Source organism: Nicotiana tabacum, chromosome 22 (assembly GCF_000715075.1).
Source record: "Nicotiana tabacum cultivar K326 chromosome 22, ASM71507v2, whole genome shotgun sequence".
NCBI lineage: Eukaryota > Viridiplantae > Streptophyta > Magnoliopsida > Solanales > Solanaceae > Nicotiana > Nicotiana tabacum.
In genome coordinates this window covers 158,662,562-158,683,949 of record NC_134101.1, presented here as the reverse complement: position 1 = coordinate 158,683,949, position 21,388 = coordinate 158,662,562, and the positions used below count along the sequence as shown (strand labels likewise).

At 37.4% G+C, this 21,388-nt stretch overlaps 1 long non-coding RNA gene across 1 annotated transcript; it reads right to left on the bottom strand.

Moving 5' to 3' along the window:
• Positions 1-5,215: 5,215 nt before the first annotated feature.
• LOC142176729 (uncharacterized) lies at positions 5,216-14,271 on the bottom strand. The gene is made up of 2 exons (XR_012705482.1): positions 13,923-14,271; positions 5,216-6,316 (listed from the first exon to the last, which is right to left on the bottom strand). It is a non-coding gene; the product is annotated as an uncharacterized LOC142176729 (long non-coding RNA).
• Between the last annotated feature and the right edge of the window lie 7,117 nt (positions 14,272-21,388).

Sequence of the window (21,388 nt, the reverse complement as noted above, 5' to 3'; positions counted from 1 at the left end):
GATACTATGCCTATAAGAATAAAAGGAATCAGTTTCAAAACCTAGAAATCATGTATATAGGATTTAAACTAATAGATGCCATGCCTATAGGGTGAAATCAGTTAGTAAACTTAGAGATCATGTTTATAGGAGCTTAAATCAAGTCAACACTTAGAAATCATGTCTATAGGATTAAATTAATTATGCAACTTAGAAAGCATGCCTATAGGATCTAAAGAGATAAAACCCATCTTTACGAGTTAAAATCAGTAATTCGCTTAGAAACCATGTTATAGGTCTATAATTAATAGTTGTAGATACCATGTCTATAGGATTCTGTAAATCACTTAGGCAAATATGTAAGGTTACTAATGATTCTGGGGTCTAAAACAATGATATCTTATTGTCTAAAAATGCCCAAATTCAAGGCTTAATAAAATCAGCGGGCAAATGGATAGGTCCCGATGCTCGCCTTAATAAATAACTTCTTTATATTCTGTTTTGCTCATATAGATATCCTGCCTATAGGATCCTAAATTAACGAAATTTGCTGATTGAATTGCGTGCATTTGTTGTCTACTTGTGGAGGTCAATGTGAGCCCCTATTTGTTCTTACATGAAGTCCTATCTGAATTTTGTTTCTTGCTTAGCTTTTTCTCATTTTAAGCAACATATATTAGTCTAGAACCACCCGAATAGAGGTTCTAAATACCTCCAGGATCATAGGTAATGGGCGGGTAGTGCACGTACAAGGCGCGAGTTAGAAGCTATTAAAACGCTTAGGTAACAACTGAAAGATAGTAATTGGGTAGTAAAGGAAATTATAGCCCATGCGCTAATGCTATGAGTAAAACCCCGACTTGAGGAAGTCGCAAAGCATTGCATGGAATGATTCTATAGGCTAAAAAACTTAGGACCACCCCCTATACTCTTGTCTAGAAAATAAGTTGAATATTGTATTTGTCCAAATTGTTTTCTTCCCTTTAAGACTAATTCTCTTAATTTAAATTCGGCCGGGACCCACCATTGTGGACCCCAAGGGGTGCCTAACACCTTCCCCTCAAGGTAATTTCGAGCACTTACTCGATCTCTGGTGATGTTAACTAGTTTCATGAGTTAACTACTTGAGGTGCCCTAACGCACCTTAATCTGTTAGGTGGCAACTCTTCAAATCCCTTACCCCATCCCAAAAGAAAGGGAGTTGTCCCAAAAAAAGTCAAAACCCGATTTCGCGAGAAAAAGGGGGAGCGATAGCATGACGACTCTGCTGGGGATATCTTTAGGCTCTAACCATAACAAACTTATCTATGAATTAGTCTTTAAGCATGCCTTTAATATTCCGTTAATACTTGCGCACCCCTGCCCATTCTACGTGAATTTCTTTATGATTTCCTTCCCCTGCTTTATCACTTTTACTATGGAAACTAACTTGTCTCTTTGTTTTTTTTTCTTAAATGTCTTTACAATTATTAAATACCGTATTTTATCATTATTCATGCAAATAATTGATAACATGTTATTTTCTTTTTACATAACTCTATGCTCAACATCATATTCCACTCGTGCGTACTAATACCATAGCGGCACTTGATGAGTGTCCGCACTCTTCCTAAAATCACCCTTTAAATTCGGAAAGGCTTATTTATGGTAAAACTAGTCGATCAGCGGTGCAGCCGACGATAACGTGCCTTTCCCCCTCAAGTTGTCTGCTTGAGGGTGCTAGTCTAGATTTGTATAGAAACCTTGCTCTGATAAATAACTGTACATGCATCATGGTCAAACCTAGTCGGGGTTAATATACTGTCCACATAATAACCCCCTAAGAAAGCCTTATCCAAAGTCCACCGGAATTTCCATAATCCCAATGGACGCAATCACGATATGTACATTATTTGGAGAGATAAATGCCAACATGCTAATCGCCAATGTGTAAGTAGTCGAATCCGGAGGGGGCAAGGGCTTAACTTTATTTATTTTGAAGAAAATGAGGCACGAAGTCCCCAGGTTCGGCATGGTCTGAAGTATACCACCGCTGTTCATGGACTGGTGGAAAAATATTTTGCCAAGCGATAAAAACCACGTGAAAAGGGTTCTTGAAAATTTACCTTATTTATTGGACATCTAACCAAACAGCATACTGATCGAAGCTGCTACTGTATTCTGGGACGGAGAAAGAGCTATATTCTATTTTGGTGACATAGAAATGACTCCTCTCTTGGAGGAAATCGGAAGATTAGCTGGATTGCCATGGGATAGTCCCGGTTTATTAGTACCAGAAAACCGCAATACTAGGGGATTCTAAAATTATGGGTCTGAGAAAGAATGAGGACTTGGAGTGCTTGAAGAAGTCCTACATACCCTTGACTTCCCCTACGAACAATACGGACACATCAAATCTTACCGTATCTTTCATGACGAATTCTCCATCACTTCCCTAGGTTGGACTCATCGTAGGGTTTTTGTATTCATCGTCTGCTTTCTAGGTATGATAGTGCTCCCAAGCCAAGAGGACAGAATTCACACCAGGTTGGCCATGGTAACTAAAGGTTTAATGGAGGGATAAACCTACATTATTGTCCCGATGATTGTATCAGACATATACCAGGCTCTAGATCATTGCAAGAAAGGGTTCAAACACTTTGAGGGTTGTAACTTGCTACTACAGATTTGGTTGTTAGAACATCTTCAGAGGAGTCAGCACTGCCAAGAGTTTCCACGGAGACCATGGAACGATCACATCGCTTTCCACCATCTTAAAAGAATGACCTTTATCCTAGACAGATTTGCACAACCAGAGAATGCTACAGAATGGGCACAGTTTTTCAACAATTTGACCAAGGACTAGGTTCACTGGATGTTGGAATAGGTTCCCTACTAGCGAATTCATAATCAGATCCAGGGATGTTCCGCATTTGGTGTTGATTGGGTTAAGGGGAATATATCCCTATGTTCCTAGCATGGTCATGAGACAAGCTGGTAGAAAACAAGTCATACCACGAGTCTCCAAAATGAGTCATTACAGAGCCGATTTTCAGGGTGACGCCATTCCATACAAATATAAGGCCCAACACATGTGCACTTGAGGATTATCGTGGAAAAGGATACAATTGAGCCAAATCGATATCACGTTGGTCATGTGTACTTCTACCCATCATGGTTAGAAGATAACATAGCAGGAATATTCAAGCCAAGGGTTGGTCAAATAAACAGGGTCGTAGATGAAGTCGCTAAAGCACAAGTGAAGTATGAGAGGCTATGCAAGTGGGTCCTTGAATCCGAAGCCAAGCATCTGGAGCAACACAAGTTTGACATGGAATCAATCAACGAGTGGAAAGAAATGGCTGCAAGGTCGGTAGAAAGGTTGGAGTACTTGGAGCAGGGCCTAATGAAACTGGAAGGGAAGATGAGAAAAAGGGTCGTAAATTGTCAGAATGCAGAGGGCAACGAAGGAGGACATCTAGCAAGGGCATACATGCTGCTGGATATGCACGACCTGGGGAATCTGATTGATGGAGCCAAGAGGTCCAAATATGGGGAAGGTCCCTACAGGACCAAGAAGATTAGGTTTATCTGTTTTGAGTCATTTTGGAATTAAAATGTAATAAGGTAGATGCCATTAGTAACTCATTTATTTATCATCATTTTTAGGTTCATCTTATTTATTACATTAATGAAATAAGACATTTATCAGCATTAAATCTCTCAAAATCTATTTGTTGCTAGGCCTACCTCGAGCACAATAAGGTTCCCCAAATTAGGACACAAATTTACATTTCAGCAACACGTGTTTAAATGCTGCAAATGCTTTTCAGAATCCTTACTAACTTGTCTACCTTTTGTTTTCTTTATTTTGATTATTCCTATCCCCTAAGGCTGGTTCGCACATACTGGCATCATTAGCATATCACAACAGATCAAGAGGTCCTCCTCCTCCTCTTCCCCATCCTCCTCCAAGTAATCTGAAAAGCAAGGGAAAGACTAAAATAGATGATATGAGTGGTACCCGATGTCACACCTCCTTTTTACACACCCGAGGGTATATAAGGGGAGTTTTTCCAATTAAAGAGACATTAATCGAAATGGGATTATTTACTTTAATTTATCAGAGTCACCACTTGGGATAGTTTATTTGGTGTCCCAAGTCACTGGTTTATTTTAAAATCCCAAATCGAGAAAATTCAACTTTCATTTTGAAGTCTGCAAACCAGAAATTCTGAATAAGGAATTCTGTTAACCCAAGAGAAGGTGTTAGGTACCCCCAGATTCCGTGGTTCTAGCACGGTCACTTTAAACTATTATAATTGGCCTATTATTTGATTTTATTACATGTTTTAACCTATGGTACATTTTAACTTATTAGCCGCTTTTAATTAATTTTAGGAAGATTCAACGTTATTTAAAACACGCCTTGAACCATGCCTTGAACCTCATTGTGAAATTTAACTTATTTACGAATTTTTGGCTAAGATTCAGTTCAACTTTCCATCAAATTCAGAAATTCAAGACAACATTCCACGACTTGCAGCTGGTTTTTATGGCTTTGGAGCTCTTTTGGATTGTTTTTTTTACCAGATTTTTGGGTTGCTGGAAAATTCTTTTTTCTATTGTGAGTGTGTAGCTCTTTAATTTTTGAGAGAAAGATAATTGATCGAAATCTGAGGGGGGATCGGAAAATGGTTGTTGCTCGTCTCCTTATTCTCTTTTGTATTTGTGTGTGTCTTGTTTTCAATCGAGAAATCAAGAAAAAAGAAGCTAGAATGTAAAAGGGGGAAAGGTTCTTGGGTGTTAGCAGCGCTCAGATTTTCTCTTTTTGAAAGATTGCTTCTTCATTTTTGGTTTTCTTTTATTTTGGAAGAAGACAAACGGCGGATCCTGTGTGTTTTTTCGTGTGTCCCTATTTAAGCATTAGGTACTTATTATATAGGGGTAGGTATTAGGTTAGGGATATGGGCTTAGGAATTATGGGCTTGGGAATTATGGGCTATGTCCAAAATTAGGTCTAAAAATGGGTTGCTCGAGCCCAAGTTTAATTCTTTCTCGGTGAACAAGACTAAAATCCTATCTTATTTATTAATTAATTTTACTTAAATAAAATAACTATTAAAATAAGACTGACCGTTAAAACAAAACTATTTTTGGTAATTTTTTCAAGATTAAAATGACTACAAAATATTAATGAAACTATTTTTTTGTAATTTTTGTTTTCTTGTAATAAAATAAAATAAATGAGTAAAACTTAGTTGAAATAGCTATATTATGCCTAAATTAAATATTTACGTTTAAAATATGAAAAATCTTGGGGAGGGTCAAAAATTACATGTCTACAGCTGCCCCTCTTTGACTGAAAACGCGAAGAGTTTTCAGACAAAGAATGACTAGACAGGTTTTTTGGCCCGACCCTTATTTAAGGAGACTAAAACTAAAAGAAATGAGAATGTGACCGAGCCTTGGTATCTGAGCTGCCTACATATCCTTGGCTATAAAGGAATCAAGCCACTTGTAGTTCAGGAATGAGTGAGGTGATGGAGTACCGAGGTTGAGAGCCGAGTGAGGTGCCGTCGAGGTTCCGGTTTGCGGTCCCATTATTACATCAGAATCAAAAATAAAAAAACTTACTAAGCCTATCAGCTATGAGTTATAAGACTCATATCTATGAGTCTTCTGAAGCTTGATCTTGAGTCTTGGTTGGTTCTTCGTTCGGACCCTGATATGAATGTTGATGCTTGTTAGCTGCATGTGCTGGTTCTTTTCTTTTTCAACTTCTCAGATCAAGGCGGGACATGCAAAGCTTGTGACTTCAATCATATCTTAAGCAGCCTACATCTTTCTCCGCTTCTGCATTTGGATTCACTTCTTGCTTTTCTTTTTTTTCTTTTCTTCTGGACTGTGACTAACTTCTGTTGATCATCTCGGACTGTTGACTCGCATTCTTGACGCGAGCTTCTTTTGTTGCTGACCTGAATTGCATTCTGAATTGAATTCCCTTTTTTTATCAGGTGGGCGCCTGATTGCTGAACTTGAACCGTCTTCTCTTGTTACTTGATACTGTTTTCACTTGCACCTTGAACCACTTTCCCTTGAAACTTGAACTGTCTTCCTTCGAAACTGCTTTCCCTTGAAACTTGAGTTGTCTTCCTTCGAAACTACTTTTCCTTGAAACTTGAGTTGTCTTCCCTTGTTCTTAGGTGGGCGCCTGATTGCCAAAACTTGAAATGTATTCTCTTGTTCTCTAGGTGGGCACCTGATTGACAAAACTTAAATATTATTCCCGTGTTCTTCAGGTGGGCGCCCGATTGCCAAAACGTGAACTGTATTCCCTTGTTCTCCAGGTGGGTGCCTGCGATCAAAACAACAAAACAAACAAATTTCCTGCCCCAGTTTTCACTCGGAAGATTTGTGAGTTTTAGCAAAACTGTAAACCACTTATGCTATTGATGCAATGATGAAAGTAAAATTAATGACTCGACTAGGATGTACGTCTCCTAAAAGTGATTGAGCTTGCAGAAAACTATAAACTAAGCTTGACTAAAGTAAAGACTGACCCCATTCTCCATGCGGGACCCTTGATTTCAAGAAAACTAAACATTGATAACTTAAGTAAACTAAAATTGACCCCTCTTTTTTTTTCAAATTCAGACTTCCCTTTTTTCTAAAAGATTATCCTAGGAGAAAATTCATCGGACTAGGTTTTCTATCTTAGGAGAAAGATTCATCAGACTAAGATTTCTATCCTAGGAGAAAATTCATCAGACTAGGTCCTTTTTTCATTTTTTTTTGGTATCATAGGAGAAAGATTCATCTGACTAAGACGTTTATCCTAGGAGAAAATTCATCAGACTAGGTCTTCTATCTTAGGAGAATGATTCGTCAGACTAAGATTTCTATCCTAGGAGAAAATTCATCAGACTAGGTTTTCTATCTTAGGAGAAAGATTCGTCAGACTAAGATTTCTATCCTAGGAGAAAGTCCATCAGACTAGGTTTTCTTATCTTAGGAGAAAGATTCATCAGACTAAGATTTTTATCTTAGGAGAAAATTCATCAGACTAGGTCCGTTTTTGTTATCTTAGGAGAAAGATTTATCAGACTAAGATTTTGATCCTAGGAGAAGATTCATCAGACTAGGTTTCTTATCTTACGAGAAAAATTCATCAGACTAAGATTTTTTATTGGGAGAAAATCCATCAGACTAGGGCTTTTAATCCTAGGAGGAAAAATGTGTGTGCAATGGCAACATTTTATGCACATTAGCAAGACAAATAAAGGCAAAGATTTGAGAAACTTCCCTTTGTCGGCTCTTCTCTTCTCTTCTTTTTCCCTTTTTTTATTTTTTTCTTTTTTTTTCTTTTTTTTTTGAAACCACTTTCCTTGCACTACTTTGTTTCTGTTCAAACAAAGAAAATTTTGTCAGTTTTAAAAGTGGTGGTCGGTTTGTGGCCTTGAGTCTTGGGCAACTTGGCTTTTGCTCAATCGGCTCGAGTCGGTCTCAAGAGACTTTTGCTCTGCATTAACCCTGATTGTTTTACACCCAGTACCATTTGTATTTGTGGCTCAATCAGCCTTTTCCCAACTGGATATCTTTGCTTAGGTGACATTTCTGATATCTTGAATGACTTCCTGCTTTTTGAGCAACTTGTCTGTTAGAGAGAATCACCAGTTATCTTTGTTTGCGCCAAGCAGGCTGATAAGAGTCTTTTGGGGGGAAGCTTTTGCAGGAATCCTCAAGGCATGTTGACTGTAACAACTGAGTGTGCTGACCAAATTTACTTTGTGCAACTGAAAAACTGATAGCAGATTTTGAAATCTTTTCTTACTTATTTTGACACGGACTGACTCAGAGTGGAGGACACAATGGTGCAAAGAAACAAGTATTAACAAGAAAGGCCACTGTCGGAAGGACAAAAGGAAGAATTTTTTTTCTTTTTTTTCAATAATTAGCCTTAATGATTATGACATGCATTTTGGACTCAACGGCCTGATCTATCACACTAATCCAATCTTCCCTTTTACCATTCTTATGATCTTTGAAGTCGGGCCTATCCGTGCCAATCCTTTGCATCAGCTTCACGACTCACTTTTGACTAATGGTGCCCCGAGGAATTTTCACCAACAAGTCTCTCTCATTTATTCATCTCTACTTACCGTCGCCTTACTATGCCCGTGAGGGTTTTTACTAGTAAGACTCTCTCATTTTTCTTTTTCTTTTCTTTTTCTTTTTCTTACTTTTTGTGAGTAACTTGACAGTTTTATATGTCGTGTGACAATCGTTGCTCATTGCATGCTTTTTTTGTCATTCTTGAAGGCATATCGGGAGGTCTTTATTTGGAAGGTTTTTGGATAGGGTTGAACGAAAGGCCGACATGAGGCTCAAAACAGACTAAAGATGACGGGGTTGTATACTTACAACTTTTGGAATTGACTCTTTTAAAAATGAAATAAAATCTTTGCCCCAGTTTCAGCTATTAGGGATTTATTTTCTTTTGAATTCTTATTTGGTTGGACCGAACTGTGAGGCTGCCTACGTATCCTTTTTTTAAGGAATCAGGTCGAACGTAGTTCAAACATCTGACCTAACTAATATTTTTCATTTTTCTTTCTGTTATTTTTTTCTTTTCTTTTTTTTTCTTTTATTTTAAAAACAAGTTGCCCCAGCTCCTATTTTTTAGGGCATAGACCTTTGACAAATCTTTTTTCTTTTTTTTTTGAACTTTCTAAGAATTGCCCCAGTTTGTACTCTTGGGACATGGATTTTTTTTTCTTTTTTTTTGACTCTAAACTTGATTCCAAAAAAGGGTAGTCAAAGAAAATAACACAAGCTCAAAAGGGGTAGCGAATGATATAAAATGTTTGGGTAGCAGAAAAAGGGCCTTCCAACCTCGAGAACGTCAAGCATGGTATCTTTTTACGATCACAACATTGACGAACATGTTTGTCTTCTTGGTGTGCCGTGGTCACAAGATATTTTTTTATCCCTTCGTGACAAACTTTCCAACAAACTTTAATTGATTAGACATCCTCAAGGCCGATCTTCATAATGATTTGAAAGTGAATTTTACTCGACCTTAGTTCCAAATTATTCCAACTCTTTATTCATCCTCAAATGTATTTTTTAATTTTTTTTAGTTATTCAATTCCAGATTAAATCAGTTTCTAAGATCTGGCCAAAATTTCCGCATGCATGTCATGTCATTAGAACTAGCAACAAAAGAACTAGGAACAGAATGACACAAAAGGACAAATTGTATTTTATTGAGTAAAGGATGAAAGGGTTTTACAACTAAACAAGCAACCCAAAATACGAGTTACAACCCTAAAATAACCCGAATAATGAAAATTGCAACAGAACAGATAGACAAGACTCACACAAATTGAATGTAGGGATAAAAGGGTTTGACTCAATAAAACAAATAAAATATGGATCACAACCTTGAAATAACCCAGATAATAGAAAAAACATCAAAACAAGCTACCAAGATTCCTTCCTAGTGAGGAGGGAATGACTTTTCAATTGCTAGGCTTGACATTTAGGCACAAATTTGCTCATCAGAATCAACAGAGCCTTCTGCAATTTCAACATCATTAACTTCAGTTAGCAAGTTCCCGATAGGATTCTCATACTCCATGTCACCAGGCATCATCCCCACAAAGTGTGCATCATGATGTGCAGGTAAAGGATTCTGCACGATATTCTGGGTGCCACTGTCTTGGATCACAATCAGGTTTTCTTAGATCATCCTTTCTATTTCTCTTTTCAAATCCCGACACTTTCAACATTGTGCCCCTAGACATTGGAATGGTATTCACACCTTTTAGAAGGGTCAAAGCTTCTTGCACGGGGGTCCACATGATTTGGAGGAATAGGTGCAATCATGTCATACTGCTTTAATTTCTCAAACAAGCTTGCATAGGACTCTCCTATTGGTGTAAAATTATCTTTCAGCCTTTGTTCCCTTCTATACCCCTGACTTGGATGTGGGTTATAGGGCATTTAAAAATTTTGTGGAGGTTGGTGGAGATTTTGCGGTGCTGGTACTCGCCTTCTAGGGTGTCTTGGTGGCCGGGCAACATACTGAGGTGCAACAACAGAGTATTGAGGGTTCTGAAATTGATAATAGTATTCAGGGGAATCATGGGAAACCTGATGAGGTTGCTCATACCTTCGGGATGCTCTCCTAGGACCTCTTCTCGACCCTGATGTCATCATGATTTCTTCGTGCTTCTCATTCGTGTCACTAAAATTATCGAATTCAATTGGGAAAGCATGAGTTACGCCTTTGAGAATTGCTTGACTTATAATTTTGCCTGTCTTAAGACCATTCTCAATAATTTCCCCCATTTTGATTACTTCCGAGAAGGATTTACCCACTGCGGACAACATGTTTTGAAAATAATCTGGCTCTTTAGCCTAAAGGAAGACAGTGATTAACTCGTGATCATCCATGGGTGGCTTAACTCTGGCTGCTTGCTCTCTCCATTTAATGGCATATTCCCTGAAACTTTCAGTTGGTTTCTTCTTCAAGTTTGAAAGGGAATTGCGGTCTGGGACAATGTCAATGTTGTATTGGAACTGTTTGACAAAGGCCTGTGCCATGTCATCCTAGACATACCAGCGAGACGTGTCTTGATCCATAAACCATTCGGAGGCTACTCCCATAAGGCTTTCCCCAAAATAAGCTATCAACAATTCTTCATTTCTTCCCGCACTTCTCAGTTGATTGCAATACCTTTTCAGGTGGGCTATGGGATCTCCATGTCCATCATACTTTTCAAATTTTGGAGTCTTGAAACCAGTCGGCAAGTGGACATCGGGGAACATACATAGATCTTTGAAGGCAACTCTTTTGATCTGCCAACCCTTGCATGTTTTTCAACTGTTGTTCTAAGCTTTTCACTCTTTGAGTCATTTCTTCCTGTACCATCTTTTGGGCAGGCTTCTCAATGTTTGCGGAAGATCAAACGAGTATGAGTGGTACTCAGGAGAGTGGTACTGCTCTTGCTGTGTAGCAAATTGTGACTCATGACGAGGTTGTCCTTGACCACTGGCCCATACTTGACATATTTCGGTCATTTGCTGTTTCAGTATTCTATTTTTCTCAAACACAATAGACTCTTGTTGAACCCTCTGACCCTGAGTCTCTTAAGCACTTGTAAATACTTCGACGTCAGTTATCATTTTTCCTTGAATCTTGTGTTTCCAGCTTACCACAAACCGACCACCTCAACTTTCTTCACAATTCAAAACAAAACATGTTAGAATGGACTCAGTCGATCCTTATTATTATCAATATTTTTCATTTCTTCATTTTTTTTCATTTCTTTTTAATGATGATCGAACCTGATGTGGGTTGCCTACGTATCATGTGAGAACATGAATCATATCTTGCGTAGTTCATGAAGATCATGAATAAAGTAAATAAACTAACTTTTTTTTTGAATTTTTTATTTTATTTTTTCGAAAGAAAGACTTACAAAGAAGAAAGGGAATATTTTTGGATTTTGATTTTTCTTAAGCATTTTTGCAAAGAAAGATTTCTAAAGAAGAAAGATTTTTTTTTTGAATTTTTTTTTCTGGAATTTCGAAAGAAAAACTTCTAAAGAAGAAGAATATTTTTGGAATTTTATTTTGCATTTATGAAAGAAATGCTTCTAAAAAAGAAAATATTTTTGAATTTTGAATTTTCTTTTCAATTTTGAAAGAAGAATGAAAATATTTTTGGATTTTTGGAAGAAATTAAAAGAAAATATTTTTGTATATTTTTTTTTTAAAAAATAATTAGGGTCTAAAAGAAAGACTTTCTAAAGAAGCAAGTAATGGAAAATATTTTTTGATTTTTTGAAAATTGGGGTCTCAAAAAAGACTTTTCTAGAGGAAGTAAAGGAAAATATTTTTGGATTTTTTGAAAATTATGGGCCGGAACCGATAAGGTTTGCCTACGTATCTCACATCCGGTGAGAATCAGACCCGCGTAGTTCGCCCAGTTTTGACGGAACAAAAGAAAATATGACTTATTTTGAAATGACATTTCTTTTTTTTCTTCAAAATTTCAACAGAATTTTAGGGTAATTCAAATATCTACCTCGCAATCTCTTTTCTTTTCTCTTTGTTTTTTTGATTTTTATTTGTTTCATTTTGTTTCCCTATTCTAGAAGCCAGTCAGCATGCAAGCTGAAATAGACAGATGCGCAAGTAGTACGTAAGATGTATCAGGATAGTCTTTTATTTTGGGTGCACCTGTCCTAGACGGACCCAACCCCTATGTTGAGTCCCCAAATTCAAATGCACATGATACAAACAAACGTTCCTACTAGGGATCCGGCATGAGGATGAGTTATTCTAAGCTAAAAACATGGGTATATTGTTCTAGACTTGTGTACCCGAGCGGACAACTCAAGCCGAGGAGGGGGTTACGTACCGGGAACCAAAAGGCCATCCGGCTTTGTAACTTGTCCGAGCCTCTTTCTTATTTTAAGGTATGACACTAATAGAAGGAGGAGTCACGCCAGCGTGCACATCCCCGAAGATGAGAAGAGAAGGGTTTCGTAACAGTTTATATACAGTTCAAATAATATCAAATCGGTAAAAAGCGGCATTTATCACATTAGGCTCAAACATGTAATAAAATCATATAATAAATAAAGCCAATTATAACAATTATTCTAAGCTCGAATTCTTGAACCCTGAACCAAAAGTTCCGGGTTCTTATCCCCAGCAGAGTCGCCAGAACTGTCACACCTCCTTTTTACACACCCAAGAGTATATAAGGGGAATTTTTCCAATTAAAGTGACATTAATCGAAATGGGATTATTTACTTTAATTTATCAGAGTCGCCACTTGGGAAAGTTTATTTGGTGTCCCAAGTCACCGGTTTATTTTAAAATCCCAAATCGAGGAAATTCGACTTTTATTTTGAAGTCTGCGAACCAAAAATTCTGAATAAGGAATTCTGTTAACCCGAGGGAAGGTGTTAGGCACCCCTGGATTCCATGGCTCTAGAACGGTCGCTTTAAAATATTATAATTGGCCTATTATATGATTTTATTACATGTTTTAACCTATGGTACATTTTAACTTATTAGCCGCTTTTAATTAATTTTAGGAAGATTCAACGTTATTTAAAACACGCCTTGAACGACACCGCATGAAATGCACCCGTGGTCCTCGATACATTTTATTTAACGTTGTTGAGAATTGGAGTTGGGTCACATGAAATGCACACCCGAGTTTAAGGAAATTAATTTAAATTGCGCGCCTAAAGCAACTACACACTTTCAAGTTTGCGAGGGCCATGGAAAGTTCAACTAATAGCACACCTCGATTTCTAAAGGGTTAAAATTAATTAAGTGAGGGCCATGAGTTTTGAGATTTTATTTGGCATGGCACGCCTCAAATTATTTCAAAGGGCTTTATTATTCAAAGTTGTTAAAATCGGGTTAAATGAAATGCACCCCCGAATTAAGATTCATGTATCGTAACCATGCCACGAGATCCGTACCCATGGTCACTCCAACATATCAACGAACTTCATAAGAAAAACATTAAGCAAATAAATAGAATAATGGAGAAAAATAAACCTCATTGTGAAGTTTAACTTATTTACGAATTTTTGGCTAAGATTCAGTTCAACTTTCCATCAAATTCAGAAATTCAAGACAACATTCCACGACTTGCAGCATGAAATATCCAAAATCAAAAACAAAGAGATGCAAGATCACTGCCCAAAAGTAGAAACAAAATCAGAGGAATTTAACAGATCAAGGAAATGGCTTCTTCTTAACTTTTCAATGGACAAAATGGAACAATTAGTCATTTCTACTAACTTGTCACAATTGAATGAAAGAGGAATTTAACCAAATAGTGTAGATATGGAACAAATTAAATTCTCATAAGTAGAGTACTCAAATTAAAAGGGAAGTGAAAAGTTCAACACTTTGAATAAACTTACAGCAAAAAGGTTGTATAAGAACGGACAAGGACTGCAACCGATACCGGCAACCTCCAACGATACTCGCCGAACCTCGACCCGCGAGAAAGCTAGCAGCGACTAAAGACAGAGATATTTATGGGTGTTTTACTATGCTATGTTGCTGCATTTTTAGCTGAAGATTTAGACTGTTTCAAGGTGCGGCGAAGCAACATTTTTAACACGATTTCAGCTGGTTTTTATGGCTTTGGAGATCTTTTGGACTATGTTTTTTTTTACCAAATTTTCGGGGTTGCTGGAAACTTCTTTTTCCTATTGTGAGTGTGTAGCTCTTTAATTTTTGAGAGAAAGACAATTGATTGAAATCTGAGGGGGGATCAGAAAGTCGGAAAATGGTTGTTGCTCGTCTCCTTCTTCTCCTTTGTATTTGTGTTTGTCTTGTTTTCAATCGAGAAATCAAGAAAAAGGAAGCTAGAATGTAAAAGGGGGAAAGGTTCTTGGGTGTTAGCAGCACTCAGAATTTCTCTTTTTTGAAGATTGCTTCTTCATTTTTGCTTTTCTTTGATTTTGGAAGAAGACAAACGACAGATCCTGTGTGTTTTTTCGTGTGTCCCTATTTAGGCATTAGGTACTTATTATATAGGGGTAGGGATTAGGTTAGGGATATGGGCCTAGGAATTATGGGCTTGGAAATTATGGGCTAGGTCCAAAATTAGGTCTAAAAATGGGTTGCTCGAGCCCAAGTTTTATTCTTTCTCGGTGAACAAGACTAAGATCCTACCTTATTTATTAATTAATTTTACTTAAATAAAATAACTGTTAAAATAAGACTGACCGTTAAAACAAACTATTTTTGGTATTTCTTTCAAGATTAAAATGACTACAAAATATTAATGAAACTATTTTTTTGTAATTTTTTTTCTTGTAATAAAATAAAGTAAAAGAGTAAAAATTAGTTGAAATAGCTATATTATGCCTAAATTAAATATTTATGTGCTAAAATAAGAAAAATCTTGGGGAGGGTCAAAAATCACATGTCTACACCCGGAAAGAAAACGTTGTACATGCTGAGAATGTTGAAACTTCAGACTGTAGGAGTACTCCGGCCCAGAATGATTTGGTTCTACGATTGGAACAGAAAATACTGGAGTTGCAAGGAGAATTTGAGCAGGTCCGCAAGTTGGCAAACCTCTCCCTCACCATAAACGTCCCCGGTGTTAATCAACAAAAATCTTGAAATCCAGCACCTCCTCAAAATATACCAAACTAAGATCCACAAAATCCTCCCACAGCCCATCAATACGCAACTCCTCCCCAAAATTCTAATCCTCAATCAATACCCACTCCTCCTCAGCACCAATAACTTCCTACTCAATATCCACAAACCACTTACCATACTCCTCAGAATATCCCGCAACCTATCCTTGATCCGCAAAACTCAACTAACGATCACCACTACACTCCAACCCTTGGCACCCACCAAAACAATTTCATATACGTGGAAACCTTACCTCACTCTACTCAACCAACCTCATACGCTCCAGAATTTACTGAGAAGGACCTGCTCATTAAGAACATGGCCGAAAAGCTCAAGAAGCTCACGAGCCGAGTCTAGGGTGTTGAAGGAGGCAAAGGAATTGAAGGTCTGAATTATGAGGATCTATGCATTCAGCCAAACGTGGAACTGCTGGAGGGTTACAAACCTCCTAAGTTCGAGATGTTTGACGGAATGGGTGACCCAAAGGTACATTTGAGGACATACTGTGAGCACGTGATTTTTTTACCTATGTGAAATACTCTTACAAATTAAAGAAAAAAAGTTCCCAATTATTTGCAATTTTGTAGGATTTTGTGTTAATTATTTGCATTTTTGGGCATGTTTACTTTTATTAAAATCATAAAAATACAAAAATACCGTGCATTGCATTTAGATTTAGTTTCCATATTTTTAGGATTAATTAGTCAAATAATTACTTTACTAAAATGAAAATCACAAAAAATTTGCTAATTTTTACATTTATTGTTTCTAATTCTTAAATTAGTGAATTTTCTTTTTTAGTTTAGGATCAAGTAATCGTTTAAATTGATAGATAGATAATTAGTGCAACTTTACAATTTAGATAATTTAGGAATTTAGTTTAGAATTTTATTAATTAAAGAAAAGGAAAAGAAAAACAATTGAAAAAGAGAATTAAAGGAAAAAAAAACAAAAAGAAAAGGGAATTGAAAAGCTTGGTTTTAAATCCAATTTGGGCCAACTAAGCTGAAGCCCAAACAAGTTTGCCCAGATCAGCTCCATCCCACTCCCTTTACCCAGTCCAGCTCCCACTTAAATCCCAAAATGGCGTCGTTTTGTCACGCCTAATCTCATCCTTTCATCCAATCTAATCCAACGACCCGGAACTCATCACTCCCCAACTATATAAGTGTCTAAGCCTCGGTCAAACCTTAAAGACCCCTTCCTCATCTCCCTCGTCCCCAAGCCATCAAACCCTAGCCGCCCTCTCACCCTTCACCAGCGGCCACCACTGAGCCTCTTCTAAACCTACCAAAAATCACACCCCATAACCGTCTCTTTCTCCTCATCTCATATCTCGGCCTAGTTCTTTCCAAAACACACCAGAAAGCCCTAATTTTTAGATCTAAGAAGGGGTCAGTTTGTTCGGAGCCGTTGGGTTCGCTATTTCCTTAGCATTCGAGTTTGAAGGGTTCGTCTACGTTGCTTTCTTATATATTTGGACTCTCATGAGTCTTTTATTCCAAAATATCTGGTCAAAACTCAATGCAAGGCCGGATTCCTTGGAGGAAAAGACCCTTGAGTGGTCAGTCAGCGTGGATTAGAGCATCGTAGGATGTATCGCGTTTTTTCTCACCTGTAAACGGTAAGGTTTTCAACATTGTTCTCTTATCTTGAGTCAGTAACTCATGTTTTTTTAGTTTGCTAGATTACTTGTTTTTTTGGCCATTCATTTGATCTCCTAGTCATGTTTTGCGCGTTCATATTAATTAGTAATCCATGGCTAATTTAGTAGTTAATTAATTAGTCATTAGCTTCTTTTAAAATTTGAATCTGATTCCTATTAATCGCATGTTAGTTAATAGGGTCTTTTACCTTAATTCACTTACAAATTTTCTTTAAATAGTAATAGGTTTTGCTTTGTTTGTTTAGTGCTTTGGGATGCCCAGTTTTGTTTGGGCATTAAGGGACGTTGGAAATAATTTGTTAGTTCAGACCTCCTTTTCTGTTTCCAATTGGGCAAGTTAGAATTACAAGGGCAAAGTGATGAAACAAAGTAAAAGAGAGGGGTTAAAGAGTGTGTTAACAAGAATGTGAGGGGTTAAAGAGGTTGTAACAGAACCTTAGGGCTTAATTGCACAACTGAAGACTTAGGGGTTAATCTGGGAAATAAAACAGTGATTTTCAGATAATTTTCTTATTTGGAAGCTTCTAGATGAGGGGGCAGCTGTCCCTATTTGGTTAGCACAAAATGTTGGGCCAATAAGGGACAACCAGCTGTTCGGGTGGTTAAAAAGATGCCTTTTGCAGGCTGGGAATAATTTCCAAATATGTTTTAAAGCACATGGTCTTAGAGGCCTATAAAAAGGGTGCCCTTCCTTCACTCTAGACAAAATTTTAAGCATATTTCCCGACATCAAAGTTCTGAAATACACAAACAGATTTTCTAAACCCTGAAAAATACTAAAAAAGTTCCTGCATTATTTTGGAAAAAATTGGTTGGAATTGTGCTTTGGTTTTCTGGGTTAGTAAGAACTTCAGAGTTATTCGAGGGATTTCTGGTTTCTCTGGGGTTAAGAAGAGTTTGAAGAAGCTGAATGTTATTCTCTCTTGAGTTGTTGATTTGCTCATTGCTGAACTACTCATCTCCTCTTTGTTTTGTTTCAATATTCAGGTATTTCTTGGACCATTGAATGATATGTGAAGTGCAAGTTTGAGACATGTAGTCAAATGTAGAGATATAGTGATAAATGCTGTTTTGTTGAACTTTATTCATATGTTCTTTAAAGTTCATCTAGTCTCTATATTAAATTTAGCTTTCTTTTTATGTGTTGCCACTCATTCATATTGCTGATTTTGTATTTCATCTTCAAGTTATGGTTTAGGATCTTAGCCTATTATGTTGGTTTGTGGTTTGGGTTAAGGGTCTTCGTGATTGAATATTTAAAATGCTTGAATGTTCTGTAGTACATGCCCAAGTCAGGTGTGGAACCTTTTGTTGGTTTGGCTTAAGTTTGCTTAGGTCAGTGTTGATTTTCAGTTCTGGGGTTGGTGCCTAGCATGATTCCATTGCTTTAGGTCCTCTTAGGATTTGGTCTTAAGCACTTGATTTTTTAGAGTTATAATTTGAGCAAGAAATTACACGTTTGGCAACTATTGTACATTTCCAATTTAAACTACTTCAACACTGATTAGGATAGTTGTATATGTGAATTCAGCATAGCTAATGAGTAGTTTCAAATCCCAGATATATGTTGCTAACATTAATAGTAGAACCCTTTTTTTTAAAAAGTATACAATGTGATTATTTGGATGTTGTGATTTTGGAGCTTTGCACATCATCTCGTTGTATGTTGATTATAATCAGATGGGCCTTATTAAAACCTTGGCTTTGAATTATTTGCCAAGTATTTGGAGTGTGGATTTGGTCCAAATAGGGCCACCTGGGTTGTGGCCAGTCCCCGTTAGGCCTCAGTTATTTCTATTCTTCTATTGGGCTCAATTTCAAGCCCAAACCTCTTCAGCTTTTATTACCCCTCAAAACAGCCTATCTTGAGTAATGATTGGGCTGGATCAGTTGGCCCACTTAGAAATAGGCGACCGTATGCCTGGCCACGTTTCTGAACTCGTTTATGAGCCCAGTTTTACTTTTAATAATTTGTTGGGTTTAAGCTCAAACCAGAATTGGCTTTAAATAATTAAAGGTCCAGCATCCGCAAACCTTCTTACTAATTGTCATTTACTAAGTTCAAGTCGTTTGTAAATAAGAATATCCCTTAGGCCTATTTAAGTGTAACTCTTTTAATTACAAGGTGCGCCATCATAATTAAACCACCTATGACCCTCACAAATGTTATAACTAGGTATTATTAATAAGTATTAGTAGAACAGCCTCTAGGCGTGATTTAATCCACTATTGCGATTGTGTACACATTCACGTAGCATAATTACAATTCTAAAAACCAAATCGGAGTATGCGTCCGCGCAACTTCGACCAAACTTTCTCAATAACAATAAAATTATTCTTAATATAGTCCGAGGTGTGCCATTCACAATATGAATCACTTATGGCCCTCTTGTTAAGTGCTTTAAAAATGATATTCGTAGTTTGCTTTAGGCATGTTTAATATACTATCGTGGTTGTGTACACGTTCGCGTGACTTAATTACGATTCAAAGTACGCGTTTGCGCAACTCCGGCCAAACTTTTCTTAATAATAATAATAAAGCGTTATTAATTGTGGACACGTTCGCGTGACATGGTTTTTGATGCGCCAAATAAATGGGTATACGTACGCGTGACCCGTTTCAAGATAATTTCTTAATTAAAAGAGGCAAATGCACATAGGTTCTAGAATCAGTAATCAAACAATTTGTTTAAGCCAAGTATGATCAAAGCGACCGTTCTAGAACCACAGAACTCGGGAGTGCCTAACACCTTCTCCTGGGTTAACAGAATTTCTTACCCGAATTTCTATGTTCGCAGACCGTAAATAGAGTCAACTTTTCTTGATTTAGGATTCTAAACCGGTGACTTAGGATACTATAAATTATCCCAAGTGACGACTCTGAATTTGATAAATAATCCCGTTTCGATTGTCACTTAAATTGGAAAAAATTCTCTTAATACCCTTTTCGAGGGTAGTAAAAAGGAGGTGTGACAGCTCTGGTGACTCTACTGGGGACAAGAACCCCGAACTACTGGTTCAGGGTTCAAGAATTCGAGCTTGTTAATATAATTTTAGTTTGATTCATTTATTGTTAATATTACTATACTCTATGAACCTTTTGTGCTAACTGTTGTATGTTTACCACTTTGATATTATTTGAATTGTATATAACTGTCTTTTTACGCCATTCCTCTGAGTCTTCTAAAAATGGTGCACATATTCGCGTGGCCCACTTTTTCTGTAGAAGTTATACCAAATAGAATGAGGTTGGGCCAACAATAAGGCCGGGTAGACTTCAGTGCTCCCGTTATGTTGCCCCCTCTTCGGCTCGAGTTGTTCGCTCGGGTAAGCCAGGTCTAGAACACAACCCCAGGTTTTAAACCTAGAAAAACACAACCTCACGCCGAATCCCTAGTAGGAACGTTTGTTTGCATCATGTGCATTTGACTTTGGGGACTCAACACAGGGGTTGGGTCCGTCTAGGACATGTGTACCCAAAATAACAGACCATCCTGATGCATCATATGTGCTATATGAACATTTATTTGTTTCGGCCTGCATGCTGACCGGCTAGGAAAAATCAATCAAGAGAAAAACCAAGAGTGATGTAAGGAAGAAATAAAGCCTGGTTCTGAAAAATCCCCGGTATTTGGAAATGTCCTGAAATGTTCCGAAAATTTTCAAAAGAAAAAGGAGTCATTTCAAAATAAGTCAATACTGTGTCCTTTTCAAATGTGTCAAAACTAACCGAACTACGCAGGTCTGATTCTCACCGGATGTGGGATACATAGGCAACCTACATAAGATTTGTCCTTATTTTTCGAAAAAAAAGAAAAAAGAGTAAATGGTCAGATAAATGTAGTTTAGGGTTTTCGTCAAAAATAAGCCAGTCCAGCTTTGGTAATGTCTTAAGCCGTTCTTGCCGGGATAGCCTTAGAGTATCTTCAGTTGTCGAAGGGCTATTTTTGTAAAGAATGGACAAGTCTGTTGGTAAAGTGTCATTTTTTTCCACAAAGTATTTTTCCCCGGCCTCAAAATTTATTTGGAATTGTGAAGGGGACACGTTTGCAAAAATGACCACTTTTGCCAAAGTAGCATAGAAGGGAGGGGGTCATGGTCCATTGATTTTTCTTTTAGAAATTAAAAAACCTGTTTTACAAAAAAAGTCCACCAGAGTCAAACCTAACCTTAACCTTTCACAGGTTCAAATGAACACTGTCCAGAATCCATCAGAATTAGTCATAGAACAGGCCCAGTTGCAGCTGCGTATATGGTGGAATGATCTAGATGAAGAGGGTCATGATTGGGTGAAAGAGCAGTTGGGTGCCCTTATGGAAATCAAACCACAAGAAGATCTAATCAAGGCTTTGGTAACTTTTTGGGAACCTGTCTACAATGTTTTTCATTTCTCGGACTTTGAGATCACCCCTACTCTAGAGGATATGGCTGGGTATATTGAGTTTGGTCGGGACTTGAGGAAACAACAACTTATATTTCCGAGGGCTCCTTCTGTGCACAATTTCTTTGACCTCCCGAATATTAGTAAACAGATGAAGAAGGCCCATGTAAGTAAAGGGTGTT